Source organism: Phragmites australis, chromosome 2, assembly GCF_958298935.1.
Source record: "Phragmites australis chromosome 2, lpPhrAust1.1, whole genome shotgun sequence".
NCBI classification, from domain to species: Eukaryota; Viridiplantae; Streptophyta; class Magnoliopsida; order Poales; family Poaceae; genus Phragmites; species Phragmites australis.
The window spans coordinates 5,306,265-5,314,082 of record NC_084922.1 but is presented as its reverse complement, the minus strand read 5'-3'; the positions used below and the strand labels follow the sequence as shown (position 1 = coordinate 5,314,082).

General features: G+C 45.2%; 1 pseudogene; it reads right to left on the bottom strand.

Annotated features, from left to right (window-relative positions):
• Window positions 1-2,221: 2,221 nt before the first annotated feature.
• On the bottom strand, window positions 2,222-7,093 carry LOC133910316 (serine/threonine-protein kinase AtPK2/AtPK19-like; annotated as a pseudogene).
• Window positions 7,094-7,818: the final 725 nt, after the last annotated feature.

Sequence of the window (7,818 nt, the reverse complement as noted above, 5' to 3'; positions counted from 1 at the left end):
AAGTGCATGTTTGGAGTCCCATCAGGGAAGTTGTTCAGGTTCCTTATTTCCAGTCGAGGGATAGAGGCAAACCCTGACAAGATCATAGCCATCGACCGGATGAAATCCCCAACTAGGCTAAAGGAAGTACAAAAACTAACAGGATGTGTAGCAGCTTTGAGCAAGTTCATCTCAAAGCTGGGAGAGAAGGGACTGCTACTCTTCAAGCTCCTGAATAAGAGCAACCACTTCCGGTGGACGTCAGAAGTGGAAACAACCTTCCAAGATCTAAAAAGGTACCACTCTTCCCTTCTTGTGTTGGTCGTACCTCGAGCAGACGAGGAGCTCTTGCTATATGTTGCAGCTACCCCATAGGTCACAAGCGCGGTACTGGTCATCGAGCGAGAAGGACTTCAACGACCAGTGTGCTGTGTCAGTGAAGTCCTACATGATGCGAAGGATCCATACCCACAAGCTCAAAAGCTGCTATAGGCCAATCTGATAGTCACCCGCAAACTCAGACACTACTTCTAGGCCTACAAAATCAAGGTAGTCTCCTCGCTCCCGATTAGAGAAATTCTCCGCAATAGGGATGCGACAGAAAGAACAACAAAGTGGGTAGTAGAGCTTGGGGAGTTCAATCTCCAGTTCATCCCCCGAACGGCTATAAAGTCTCAGACGCTAGTCAATTTTATGGCCGAGTGGTCATCTTTTAAGCTTGAGCAGGTACAACGACTAGAGGCGGACAAGCACTAGATCATGCACTTCAACGGATCGTTACGCTGAAGGGAGTAGGTGCTAGAGAGGTCCTGACCTCACCAACTGGCAACCTTCTCTGGTACGTAGTTCAATTATATTTTTTCAGCCACTAACAATATTGTGGCATACGAGGGCCTCTTGTCTGGAATGCGAGCAGCCTCCACACTTAGGATTAAACATCTGTTAGCGATAGAGGACTCACTATTGGTTGTTAGCCAAGTGCAAAAGGAGTTTTAGTGCTCTGATATGACAATGGCGGCATACCTCACCAAAGTGAGAAGACTGGAGTGATGTTTTTTCGGTTTTGAAGTCAAGCACGTCCCTTGTAAGGACAACTTCCTATTTGATTAGTTGGCCCATCTAGCTTCTTCTCGCGAACCTGTCCTGGTTAGAATCTTTGAATAAAGACTCATACGACCATCCACCGCGGTCTTCGGTCAAGGTGATGGGGATGTTTCGCTTGAAAACGGAGCACCGGAGGCAACACCTCCTTCGGTGCCATCGACCTCGAGTGGTCATCATGTGGTCACCCTGCTCGATTCAGATATGACCTGGATGGATCAGATCTCAGACTATCTTCAGAATCAAGCAATTCTTGACAATGATGTGTCAACAGAAAAGGTCTCATGGTAAGCCCCCAGATACTCCATGGTAGAGGGACATCTTTACCGTCGAGGGAGGCATGGCCTTTTACTGAAATGCATCACTTAGGAAGAGGGGAGCATAATACTCTCTGATATCCATGCCAGGGGAGCAAGGATTTTATTAGCTCACTGCCCTCTAGGATACTTGCGAGCTAGTGAAATGGTGCGAGTCATGTCAGTACCATTACCGACATACCAACCTACCAACCAAAGCACTATAAACTATACCACTCTCTTGGCCTTTCGCTGTCTAGGGGCTCAATATCATGAGATCATTCTCTAAAGCCCCAAGTGGTTTTGAATTCCTATTTGTGGCAATTGACAAATTCACCAAGTGGATAGAGGCCAAGCCCGTCAGTAAGATCACTTCGCAACAGTGATTAAGTTCATACGGGAGCTACTAGTGCAGTTTGGCAGTCCAAATCGAATAATTATGGACAACGAGACTCAGTTCACCAGTAGTGCTTTCCAAAATTAATGTGAAGAAATCATGGCCAAAGTTTACTATGTGTCTGCGGCACTCCCACAAAGCAACAGACATGTCAAAAGGGCTAATGGGATGATACTGCAAAGGATGAAAACTCAGGTCTTTGATCAGCTTAAAAGCTATTCAAGATGCTGGGTGGATGAACTACCCAAAGTGCTCTGGTCGTTGTGAACAACTCCCAATAGGGTTATGGCCGAAACCCCTTTCTTCCTTATTTTTGACGTAGGGCAATGCTTCCCTTCGAGATCACCTTTCAATCGCACATAGCGGCAAACTACGAGGACGACAACCAAGTGGCGTGATGAGAGGATGATATAAACCTAACCTAGGAGTTCCTCGAGCGTGCTCTAATTCAAGCTGCCCGGTATCTGCGGATCTCAGATGCTATCATAACTGCAAGGTGCAGGAGCGCAGACTGGTTGTAGGTGACCTCATCCTTAGGCAAATTCAGAATAAGGTCGGTCAGAATGAACTTTCCCCCAAGTGGGAAGGGCACTACAGGGTGGTCGATGTCACCCAATCTGGTGCAGTCAAGCTAGCCATGGAGGACGGTTGTGAATTACACAACTCCTGGAACATAGCTCTGTTGCGCAAGTTCTATGTGTAGGGTTGCTCAGAGACGGTCATATTTCTCTATTTTGCAGAACCTTCCAGACGAGCATGGAATATAACTTGTAACTTTTTCAAAATGATAAAAAGACTGCCCTCTTTGTTTTGCATGATCTCATGACCAATAACAAACCCTCGTAGATTGGCTCTTCGACCATAGCACACGACAACGTTCGACAGCTACTATGGGACCTGACGGCTAGGAAGTTAAAAATGACCAAGTGGTTGAGAGTTCCTAAATAGTGTGGGATCACTGCTCAATATTAGAAGTACGAACGGCTAGAGATAATCATCACGAGGCCTCAAGTCCCCAGTCGGGTCGGGCATCAGTCGCCATCGAAGGACATGTCATGCTAAGGGTTGTCTCGTGCTTCGAAAGCCCAACTAATGAGCTGGGCGGAACAGTCAGAGCTTACTTGCCATGATAGCCCGAAAACTCTCTAAACACTCTGAACAATTGTTCGGACTAGACGGTCCAAAACCCTCGAGGCTCCCGAGTGGTCTTCCAGCCATCAGTGAGGCCATCAGAAAGGGTCGAAACATGACCGTTGTCAGTGACATGGGAACCAGGGGTCCCCGAGTCCGAAGGCCAGGGCAGCAGAGTGCCACATGGCGCCTTCCCTCGGGGACTTTTTCTCGAGGTCCAAGAAGACCTAGTTCCGGGAGAAGGTGCTCGGGGCCATGAACAGTGGTCCCCGAGAACCCGAGTTCCCCGAGGACCCGAGAAGTACAAGTTCCGGGAGAGGGCGCTCGGGGCCATGAACAATGGTCCCCGAGTGCCCGAGTTCCCCGATGACCCGAACAAACACGGTTTCGGGAGATGGCGCTCAGGGCCATGAACAGTGGTCCCCGAGTGCCCGAGTTCCCCGAGGACCAAGAAAAGGCATATCCGGTAAAGAGTGCTCGGGGCTATAAACAGTAGTCCCCGAGGACTTGAGAAGCCCCTTGCCGGTGGACCCCACAAGGGCCTAGCGGTGAGGTGTCAATTGGTGAGAGGCCCGATGTTGCATTTAAGAGGGAGCGTGGCTTGTCACTTCCAACCACTCCCCTCACGCCTGCTGTCAGTCTCTGCCACTGCCTGCCACTGCCTGGCAGCTGTGCCAGGATTGCTCTGACCGGGCGGGCACGCGGGGTTGCTAGGTGGCTGCCCGGTGGGCCCTCCCTGCTGCACCCGCTAAAAAGTGGGATGATGACGATAGGACCGGACGGGGGAGCATTTTCAACCCTCCCTGCAATGTCAAGCTGTAACCCATGATGGTTGCTTTCCATTTATGATGCATTGGGACTCGTGCCCTCCTTTCTAGGCACGCCAAGCCTATACCGTTGGGGGTGCATCCCGATGACGAGGACGAGAAAAAAACAAGCTTGGCAAGCTGGACAAGTTCTGGAAGTCGACCAAGTCTCACGAGTTGAAGAATACCGAGACAAGCTAACGAAGAACAAGACACACAAGCTCTAGACTTAGATAGAAATCCTTGTAACACAAGAGATCCAGAGAGAGGCTTTTCCAGATCATTTATAGCATACACACAGGAGTAGGGTATTACGCTCCTTGCGACATGAACCTGTCTAAAATCCCATGAGCATTTATTTCCTCTAGCATCCGATCATCCATTCCACCTGCATCTCATTTAATTCACGTATGAGGTAGATTCATAATCATCCCCCGGCCGAATCTCAAAGTGGGTCCCTCCGGATCCTCCCTTGTGGAGTTCATCCTCCGACAACCGTACTATAGCATTAATTGCTACGGAGTGGAGTGTTGTGGACTAACTTGCGCCACATGACGGATGTGACATGATCTGCAGAACCACCAGGCAAGTGGATGATTTTGCAGGTAGACTCGTGGTGCGCATTGATGGGATGACTTGGCAGAAGAACTTGCAGCGCATGGCGATGGGATAGGCTGGGCGATCGGGGGAGGCAGGTGTGGCGGCATTCTACAGATGGGACGGGCATACAGAGCTATCATGGCAAGTTGGGTTCACCAGGTTCTCCATGATGATGATGCAAGAGTAGAATATCTGGTCAGGCATAGGTCTGCTAAGCAGGACCCACTTGTAAGTTCTCTTTCTCTTTAGTATATAAAGACAGAAGGACCTGGTTTGTAAAGGGATGGAGAAGGAGGAGTCGTGAAAACTCATCTATAACCAGTTCATAAACTCTGATAATAAAATACACAGAGCGTAGTACTGTTATCCTTACGGAGACCTGAACCTGGATAATCATTGTGTTCTTGAGTTCATCACAAACACACTATACCGCAAGCATTGTTCATGCGACCATCGACTGGTATACCTCGGAATTATTATCAGGAACTAACCCTCGACACCTAGCCTACTCACCTGGTGACAGACACAGTGAACCCACATGATTTGCCACGGCAGGCTGGGGAATATACACTAGCACAGTGGGCTGTAAAGTGGTAGGTGACATACACAGGAAAGAGGAAGAGGTAAATTGTGCATCCAAAGAAGAGCATAGATAGTGCCTCAAAGATCCCAACTTATCAAGAGTCTAATGACATCAGCTCAAAGACAGAGAGTGATGACGGTCAGGGAGGCGATGGTCCCCCACGCCCATCCTCTATCATTACTCTCATGCAATTCATTGGTGAGAGTTAGTTTTCGCATGCCACATAGGATCAGGACCACGGTGGCCCATCCTCACAAAGGTATGTCATACATGGTGGTCATGATGGACGACAAGATAATGAGAGCTATTGCAGCAATTGTGGTATGGAGAATAGTTCTGAATCATATTTGTACCACTATCTTGTCCCTGATGCTCAGTCAGAGTCTCCTATTCAGTGGGTCTATGAGTGACAAGCCTTTGTTTTATGCCACTTCTTCATGGACGGGGAAAACTTAGATAGAGTTTAAGGCAGAGTTGCTATTTACACGACATATAATACTCATGTCCACCGAGGAGTACAATACAACCGAATTTAATCACCCTCCCCCTCCCCCCAGGTTAGAAGCTGGTGGTTCTGAAGGAGATGATAATTTAATTTTTGCAACTACTTTATTTGCATATCATGGTATTGTACTAATTTTTTTCCATCTCGTAGGTTGCACGTGGCATGGATACTATGTAAACTATATTTTAAGCATTGATCATCACTTTGGTAAGCTTTTGTCTGGACAATTCAAGATATTTATTAATTTGAGGTACTACTTATGTAATGTATGCATATATCCGATGAAACAATTATATGGTCATGCTACATTGCTATTAGTATCTACTAATATAATGCATGTGCGTTGCAACGGGTCTTAAATATAGCACCACTACACTACATTGCAATGGTGCCTAAAATGATGAAGTGAGCCAACGGGACATCGAACCGGCCAAATTGGTGGCAAAGGTCGAAGCTTTGGGGACTAATCGAACTCCGGAGTGGGCGAACTGCTCAAAATCCATGGGAGGTTTGAGATAGTGAAGTTAAGGTGAATCTCTTGAGAGAAACATGTTTTGATATGAGATTAGCAGAAAGGAGATCCAAATATCAGTCCAACTAACAAGGCGGTAGTTATATATCCTAATAGAGAAATTTGGGTCTGCACAAGCAGTCCATGTGTGAATTTCTTCTTCGAGAACTCGAGATATTTTATTTTACCAGCGTGACATTATGGTCCGAAGCTCAAAATGTTGACTTTGAACACAAACACCAAGTTGACTGAACAAAGTACATGTGAGCAAGGTGAACATAGGAGCAACTTACGCCTTTCAACAGAGAGTGAACTTTGCTAGACAAATATGTGGGCAGCTTTATCTTCTCCTTCACTATCTTCTACTGAATTTTGTCTCTGTTTTCACCAACAACCGAGGGCTGCCATATATTGCAAAAGAATAATCACACAAATAAAAGGAGATATCAAATAGATAAATTGTCTACGAAGCAAGCACTTGAAGTTAGAAGCTTCCTTCTCAGATAACTCACCTTGCCAGTAAGCATTTCAAAAAATAGGATTCCCACACTCCACTAGTCTGCAGCATTATCATGACCTCTACCCTAAACAATTACTGGGGCCATATACTCAACAATACCACACATTGAGTTTGATCTAGTGTTTTCATCAAATTCTTTGGCCATGCCAAAATCGGCAAGCATGGCCTAGAAATGTAGAAATGTCCAAAAAAATTAAAATTCTAATTAGTACATGAAGGGGGCTACGGCTGATACAATTTCAGCAACATAGATGTGTGCAAGCTCCTCCCTACTAGATAAAAAGGTAGCTTAATTAAAATTTAGGACAACTTGATAGGCACAAAAATGGAACTACAAAATTAAATTGCCTAAACAAACCCTATTTGTAAATCTGGAAAAAGAGATGGCCCCCATTTATGAAGTTCAGGGCAAGGTAAAGTCGGTACTTTGTCAGACAAGTGCCAAAAAAGTACAATGTTTAATATTGGCAATAGGATGCCGCTACAAATATAGCATCCGAATTTGGCAACAAAGAATGAACATATAAATGGTAATTGCCTACCTCAAAGGAGTACCTCAACTGCAGTGCAAAAGGACGATCAACTTTTGTCAGCATATCTCTCTCGGCTTTCATGTACTCAGCATGATTCTTCTCCAAATCTTGTTCTTCCTCATAACTTTCATTGCAAATATTTCTGAAGTTCCTTTTTTTCTCACCTGATAGACTTTGCCCAATGCCCCTTCGCCAACAAGTGTAGTATGCATGACCTTGTAATGCAACTAAATGTAGTAATAACAAAGAAAACACATCAAGGAAAGAAACATGTCTCATAAAAAGTCATGATAAAAGAATAGGTAATGCTTAATAAATGAAGTGTGCATCTAATTTTACCTATGTCCTTGCATTGCAAAGGCCATATGAACTTCAAATATAACCAGAAAGACGTTAAGTAAGAACAGGGTAAAGATATATGCAAAAACTATTTTGGTAATAACCAAAATGTTATGTGCAGAAAGCATGATACCCAAATGCCAAAAGAAAGTTTGCTGGAATATAAATTGACTCTACAACACAAACCAAATTTTAGGTTATAGATGAAACAATCTACAAAAGAAGAACAAAATCGACACACTTCAAAGTAGGCCATCAAATGTTTTTCATGCCGTACAATTCACAAAGAATGTCTACAACATGTATTCACTGGAAGTAGGTCTAAGCTGAAATAATCATGAGGTGAACTTCATCATGATTTGTCCAACCATTGCTTTGACCCTTAATCTACTGAAAGGACCATCTGGGTTAGAAAAAAAAGTTTAAGGCTGCGATGAAGGTTGCGACGATGCATGATTTGTTCAGAAGAGCTCATATTGGGAGAGAAATCGAAGGGGGGAGCGACGTGCGGAGATTA